General features: G+C 39.1%; 1 pseudogene; it reads left to right on the forward strand.

The window, feature by feature from the left end:
- Positions 1 to 6,439: 6,439 nt before the first annotated feature.
- Positions 6,440 to 8,030, forward strand: LOC101326580 (elongation factor 1-alpha 1 pseudogene; annotated as a pseudogene).
- Positions 8,031 to 8,250: the final 220 nt, after the last annotated feature.

Below are 8,250 nucleotides of genomic sequence, written 5' to 3' on the forward strand. Positions count from 1 at the left end.
GTATTGGCAAAATTTTTGGAGATCTGCAACAATTTGAAAAACTCGCAGACAAACCGCATAGCCTAGAAATATCAAAAAAATTAAAAAAAAGATAGGTATATCATGAATGCATAAAGTATATGTAGGTACTAATCTATTTTATCATTCACTATCATAAAATATACACAAATATGTTATAAAAAAGATAAAATTTATCAAAACTTATGCACACAAACCATACATGGTGCCAGTAGAGGGAAATTTAAACAAGTGTAAAGATACAGTATTAAATCATAATGGCATAAAATTAACTATGGCACATACTGTACTAACGTATATAATCTCATAGCCACCGCCTGTTGCTATTGTGATGAGCGAGTGTCCACCATGCTGTGGGATGCTAATCAGCTAATCATGATGTGAGCAGTTTATCTCTCCAGGAAATTGCATGTCACAGCAAAAAGTGATCTCAAGGTTCTTGTGTATTTTCCATCGTGTTTAGTGCAATACCATAGACCTTGAATAACACCACGGGACCCATACAAAGTATCACTAGTGATGCTGGAAGTTCTCCCAGGAAGCAGAGAAAAGTCATGACATTACAAGAAAGTGTTAAATGGCTTGATAGGTACCATAGAATGAGGTCTGCAGCTGCGGTTGCCCACCATTTCAAGATAATAAATCCAGCATAAGGACCACTGTAGAAAAAGAAAAGGAAATTCGTGACGTCATTGCTGCAGCTACTCCAGCAGGCTCGAAAACTTTGCACTTTTTGCAAAACACCTTTTAATCTAGTATTGAAAGTGCAGCTTTTATGTGTGTGCAGGATTGCTATCAGAAAGGCAATACCTGTAGACTCTAATGTGATTCGACAAAAAGTGAAGTCATTATATGATAACTTAAAGCAAAAGGAAAGTGAAGGATCTAAAGCTGGAGAATTTAATACCAGCAAAGGATGGTTTCTAATTTTAGAAAGAGGCGTGGCTTAAAAAATATCAAGATAAGAGGAGAAGCAGCTTCTGCTGACCAAGAGGCAGCAGACGAGTTCCCAGATGCCATTAAGAAAATCACTGAGGAGAGAAGAAATCTGCCTGAACAGGTTTTTAATGCAGATGGAAGTGCCCTGTTCTGGAAGAAAAATTCCACAAAGGCCATTTATTAGAAGTAAGAAAAACAAGCACCAGGATTTAAAGCAGAAAGGGATAGGCTAACTCTACTATTCTGTGCAAATGTAGAGGGATTTATGATCAGGACTGCCCTTATCTATAAAGCTGTTAACCCTCCAGCCTTGACAGGAAAATATAAACACCAGCTGCCAGTCTCTTGGCTGTACAAGAAGAAGACCTGGACAATAAGGACCCTTTTTGTGGATTGGTTCCTTCAATGCTTTGTCCCTGAAATCATGAAGTTCCTTGCCAGTAAGGGACTGCCTTTTAAAGTTCTTTGGATATTGGACAATGCCCCTGGTCACCCAGAACCTCATGATTGCAACACAAGGCATCGAAGTGCTCTATGGAAATGATTGCCAATGCTATGGAAGAGAACCCCAGTAGGGAGAACATCATGAAATTCTGGGAGGTTTACACCGTTCAAGATGCCATTGTTGTTATAGAAAAAGCCATGAAAGCCATGGAGCCTGAAACAATAAATCCCTGCTGGAGAAGACTGTGTCCAGATGTTGTGCGTGACTTCACAGGATTTACAACAGATCCTATCAAGGATGTCATGAAAAAACTGTGGATATGGAAAAAAAAAAAAAGTTGGGGAGTGAAGGTTTTCAAGATTAAGATCTTGGAGAAATTCAAAAGCTAACAGACTTCACACCAGAGGAATTAAAAGGATTGGCATACCATATAGAAACATTTTTAGAGAAATGAAAAAGCAAAAAAGTCAGACAGAAATTACAGTGTATTTCCATAAAGTTACACCAAATGTGCCTGTCACTCCAGCCTCCGCTTCTATCTCCTCCACCTCTTCTGCCTCTGTCCCCTCAGCCCACTCAATGTGAAGATGATGAGGAGACCTTTATGATGACCCACTTCCCCTTGATGAATAGTAAATAATCATCATGCCCTACTGTCAATAGATTTATCTGTTGTGTTTGTGTGTGTGTCTTCGTGTGAAAATCTAAAAACTGCACAGCAAGAATTGTATGAGAAGTTTTTGTGTCATCATCGTCATCATTGCTTAAGTATTCATCGTGTAGAACATCATGTGTAAGACTTGTACTGAAGTGGGTAGCCCATCCTTACATAGGCAGAAGGTGAGTGATATTTACAGTAATATAAAATTAATAATGTTTCAGTTTTCTTACTTTGTTTTCAAAGAATTACATTACCATGTAGTATGCCTCTCCCTCTCTCATAATTGGAGAAACTGCCTACTAGCCTATCATCACAGGTAAGTGTGGGTTTTTTAAAAATGTAACAATGTTTCCAATACTGTACTATGAATTTGACTGTAATATTGGATACCATAAACATTTTTTTTACTTACCATTTCTCTATTGCGATTTCTTTTTTGTTTTCTCATTAAACTTATATTTTCCTTTTAATCTTTTTTTTAAACTTTTAATTTTATGTTGGAGTATAGGAGATTAACAATGTTGTGATAATTTCAGGTGCACAGCAAAGTGACTCAGTCATACATATACGTGTATCCATTCTCCCCCAAACTCCCCTCCCATGCAGGCTGCCACATAGCACTGAGGAGAGTTCCCTGTGCTACACAGTAGGTCCTTGTTGGTTATCCGTTTTAAATATAGCAGTGTGTACATGTCATTTTAATGATTCATTCACTAGTGTATAGGTTAGGCTACCATGAAGCACTTGTAAACATTACACCAACAACAGTAAAGCAATCATATTGCTGCTTCTTCATTATCAAAACATGATTCATTATACTTGTAAATAAATATGAATTTCTCTTTCACATTGTCTTTTCATTTTTGATGTTTGGTGTTAGTAACATGTACATATAACATCTACAGCGTTTGTATCATATAAGATGATATTGATGTAGGTACTGTCAGATGAGTTATCCTGTAAACAGACAATGTAAAGTTATGGTATTAATAAATAGAGTACAATACTGTAAATGTATTTTCTCTTATGATTTTCTTAATAATATTTTCTTTTCTCTAGTTTACTGTATTGTTATGTTAATGGTAAGGCTTCCAGTCAACAGTAGGCTAATAGTAGTTAAGTTTTTAGGGAGTTAAAAGTTATATGCAGATATTTGACTGCACAGGGATTGGACCCCTATCCCCATGTTATTCAAGGGTCAACTGTATATAGATATACCTGCCTTTGCCACTTGTGGGAAAGGGCCACAATATATTGCAGGACCTTTAAAAAGATCCTCTTTTTAAAAATTACACAAGGGAAGTGTCTTTTGTTATCAACCAGCTTAAGCCAAGCTATGCTACGGTAACAACATAAAATCTCAGTGGTTCACAATAACAAAGGGTTATTTCTTGCTCATATAACATGCCGTCTCAGGTCAGCTCAGCCTTGTTCCACATCTTCCTCCTTCTGGGACCCAAGCTGAAGATCAACCTGTAAGAGGGAAGAAACTTTTTATTCTATTACAAGTTAATCAGTAAAGAGATATTCCCTATAAGCTTAAATGATACATAAGAGCTCATTTCTGGGAACCCTGCCTCCCAGGTAATGAGCATTAAGCTAAAATACCCTTGTTTAGTTCTCAGAAAACATCCTGACCAGTTCCACCTGTGAATGACTGCAGTGAGGAAGAAATTAACACCGCCCCTCCAGAGGCTGACCGGAACAAGGAAATGTTTGACGTCACTTCCTCCGCTTTTAGTATAAATGAAGCCTGAGTTCTAACTCAGGCAAGACGGTGTTTTGGGGGACGAGTCTACCGTCTTCTCAGCTTGCTGCTTTCTGAATAAAGCCATTATTCCTTGACCCAACGACTCCTCTCTTGATTTATTGGCCTGTCGTGCAGCGAGCGGTTTGAGCTTGGACTTGATAACAAGTTTAGGCACAGCCAGCCAGGAGCCTTGCTGCTCGTGGCTGCCCACCCCGGTTGGGAAATGTTCAGGTGAGGGCCAGGACCACTTGTCTTAAGGATCTTCCCTTCAAAATTCCCCAAAGCAGCACTGGCTGCTCCCGCGCTTGGCTGTAGGAGCAAGGAATCAACATTTGGAAGCTGACGAGCTCTGTACGGTAGGGTAAGTCGCTCCAGTGTGTACCACTGGAAACTTTACTCCTCTCCATTTGGGGCTTTTTCTCTGGAATAAGCCAATTTGTTTTGCATTTGAGTGGGGTACCCTGTTGGAGAGAGGAAAGAGTTGTTAGACTTTTACCCGATGTGTGTACTAGTTCATTTGTTTCTTTGGATGTGAAGTTTGTGTTTTGTCTTGAATTGGTCTCTAAAAATGGGGACTATTTCAGCTATCCCTAAAGTCCTGTGAGGCGCATTTTGGATAAGTGATCTGATTACAGCTGTGAACCCATGGGTGAGAGAAAGATGATATTTTATTGTAACAACGTGTGGCCACAGTATCTGTTAGGATCTCCACAAGGGGTTTAGCAGGGTTATCTCAGAACCCCATGCACCATGTACTGCTACCCTTGCTGTGTTAATTACGTTATTTATGGTCTCCTGTGTCATTGGTATATGTAAAACCCCCAAGACCCAACTTGAGGGTTCGTTTAGAATTTTCTGTTTGTTCTTTGGGTTTTTTCTTTCATTTTGTTTGGTACTGTTTCTCCATTTACAGCCAAATCAGTTCTGTGATATTTAAAACTTTTACTGATGTCAAATGGAAGAAAGGAACAGGAAAAAAAAAGCTGTCTGTTCTTGTCCAAGAGTGGGACATTCCCAGGAAGGAGAGAAAGTTTCCACTTGGTTCCTAAAATCACCAAAAGCTACAAATAGAAGTGTCTTTTCCATAAATATTAGTAAAAAGGGTTTAGTCATCTAGACAGGTGACCTTGATTTGTCCCACCTGCCAGAAATGCAATTTGAATCCAACCTCTTCTGTAACTGTTGGGTTTTATATTGCTGTACCTGATTCATGGCTGAAGTTTTGGAATGAGAATTATGAGGTCTCTGTTTGTGTTTGTACTTGTTATAGATGTGTGGCATTGCCGAAACTAACTTGTAAAAGAACTATTTAATTGGCTTAAAGGAAATTAAGTGCTTATATAAATACTCAAATATAAAAGAAACTGGCCAGAATGAATTTCAGGTTCATGTGATCTAGGAAATATTCAGTATTGAATTAATATCTGGTATTAAAGTTAACTTAATCTTGTTGCTTTGATTAATACAGACATGTCTTTAGACTCATCAACATTAATTATAGTACTTCTATTGTCCCTAGGTTTACTAGAAATCAAATAAGACGTTATTCCTGTTACAAAGTTTGTCAGCAAGAAAAATAACAATTCGACAAAGCTTTTAAGTAAATAAGCAGAGGTAAATGAGGTAAGAGTTTTAGGTAAACTCCATAGGAATAATTATGCTTTGAGAATGTATATATAAAACAGTGTTTCCAGATTTTCGTAACTTGAAACTAAACTAAGTTAAATGAAGAGAATTTGTTGACTATCTGGGTCATTTCAAATAGGATAGAATATTAATTGCTGGCCAGGTCTAAGTTTACCTACTTTTGCCTTCTTAGGAGAGGAAGACTAAAGCATAAGTTTGTCAATCAGGAAATGCTGGTATGACAAACAGTTTACAATTACTTCTTGGTTTTCACTAGAGATTAAGGTTTTAAGGTTAAGAATCACAAGGGAAACATTTCAGCATGCAAAGATGTAGGATGTGTGTTTTTCAGCACAGAAGGTATGAGGAATGAAAATCCCTTTCGTTAAAGGGAAGAAGGTGACATGATCAGTATTGGCTAAGACAAGAACTGAACTTAATTAAGAAAATGAATGTTAAATGTAAAGTGGTACAAAACCTGAATCGGTTTCCTAAGGGGACAAAGTTTTCTTAAAATATTGAACTGCTTTTAGTAATTGTGAGTTATTTGTTTAAGCGATCTGTATTTGCCATTGAGATCTTATTATCACTGGTTAAAACTTTTTGATATTTTGATAAACTTCCCCCAAATCAAATTCTGGGTGAGGTTCGTTTGACCTCTAGCTAACTTTGAAGTTTTCCAAAGGATCCCTGGAACACCTCAAACTATTTGTTTTCTCTCCATCTCAGAGAGAGGAATACTCAACTAATTGGGCTTACTCAGTATGTTGAATTGGGAAGCACTGTCAAATAAGTTGTGATAAAACTCTTTGGACTGTATCATGTGGGTAAACATTATTGTACATATTCTGGACATTATATGGAACTCCTAAAATTCTGGTGTATCCTGGTAGATGATATCAGTCATAATATTAGTAATTATCTTAAGTTGTTTGTCACAGCAGTAACCAAGTTTCTTTTCAATTGCATTGTAATCCCAGTTGGTTGATACTGAAGCAAAATGGTTAGGGATAATCAATTGCTAGTTATAGCTTTACAGTGGCTTTTGAATGACTATAGCTATTTTGTGAAGAAGCAGAGAATGATGAAATCCTTTATGTGCAAGCACTTGTGCTCTTACATCAGGGAAAACAAGAAAAGCAAGGGAATGAGAGTGAGGATATGTTGCTTCAAACCTTAACTCCTTCCAGCTGAGCTAGGTATCCCAGCTGCACTGGCTATTATGCCAATATATCCACCCCTTCCTCCACCTTTCATTCTTTTCCACCTTCCATTCTTTTCTAGCCCCAATTCCTGACCCTGGGGCTCAGGACTTTCCCTTCTTCTAGGGGTCAATTAGAAAATCCTGTTAGTTTCTGGGCCACAGGGACTTGGTCTGGTATCACCATCTAAGAACCAAAAGGGCACTCCGTTTGGGCCAGGAGCCACTCCCAGGGCAGGACAATTTCAATTGCTGTTATCTCACATAGGGGGCTAAATGCAAATAACTAGCCAGCTGGGTTTATATATTAATTGGAAAGATCACCACCCTCCTTTATAGGGATAATCCTCTACACCTGAAGCCCACTTGGCAGTACCCACAGACGAACCAAACTGAGATCCCAGTGAGGGAGGAATGCTGGAATTAGAGCAATACTTAGTGCATCTTGGCAGGCCTTTGAAAAGGGGAACCAAAGAGAAAGTTTAAACAGAACTCAAGAAATTTGGCAAAAAATAAAAATCCCAGGAAAGGAGACAGAGCCTCCCCCCACACCCTACCCCTTGAAGTCTACGAAAAGTTAAGATCAGAAGTGTGTGCTCACAGCACCCCAGCGAAGGCCAGTAACACATGGCCAATACTAATCCCATTAAGAAGGGATGTCAGGACACCTAATCTAAAGCAATATCCTTTGAGGCAAGAGGATCACTTCTCCCATAGACTGACTTGTCAAGATACCAGCCAGTGTATTCCTTGCATCTGTCCCTCCAGGACATATACAAAATTGGTGGTATTGGTACTGTCCATGCGGGTCCAGTGGAAACAGTTCTGGCATGGTGGTCACCTTTGCTCCAGTCAACATTACAACTGAAGTAAAGTCTGTTGAAATGCACTATGAAGCTTTGAGTAAAGCCCTTCCTGGGAACAATGTGGGCTTCAAGGTCAAGAACGTGTCTGTCAAAAATGTTCGTCGTGGCAATGCAGCTGGTGACAGCAAAAATGACCCGCCAATGGAAGCAGCTGGCTTCGCAGCTCAAGGGATCACCTTGGACCATCCAGGCCAAGTCAGTACTGGATATGCACCTGCTGGATAGTCACACAGCTCACATTGCTTGCAAGTCTGCTGGGATGAAGGAGAAGATTGATCATCATTCTGGGAAAGAGCTGGAAGATGGCTCCATATTCCTGAAATCTGGTGATGGTTGTGACCATTGATATGGTTCCTGGTAAGCCCATGTGTGTTGAGCTTCTCTGACTATCCTCCTCTGGGCCATTTTGCTGTTCATGACATGACAGATGGTTGTTGTGGGTGTCATCAAAGCAGTGGACAAGAAGGGCAGTGGGAACTGGCAAGGTCACCAAGTCTGCCCAGAAAGTTCAGAAGGCTAAATGAATGTTATCCCCAATACCTGCCACCCCAGTCTTAATCAGCGGAAGAATGGTGTCAGAACCGTTTGTCTCAATTGTCCCAATTGGCCATTTAAGTTATAGTAAGACTGGTTAATGATAACTGCATCATAAAACCTTCAGAAGGAGAGGAAAGTTTTGTGAACCATTTGTTTTGTATGTGGAAGTTCTACGTTTTTAGTTTTTAAAATCAGTAGCTTCTAATT

Source organism: Tursiops truncatus, chromosome 1, assembly GCF_011762595.2.
Source record: "Tursiops truncatus isolate mTurTru1 chromosome 1, mTurTru1.mat.Y, whole genome shotgun sequence".
Classification (NCBI taxonomy): Eukaryota; Metazoa; Chordata; class Mammalia; order Artiodactyla; family Delphinidae; genus Tursiops; species Tursiops truncatus.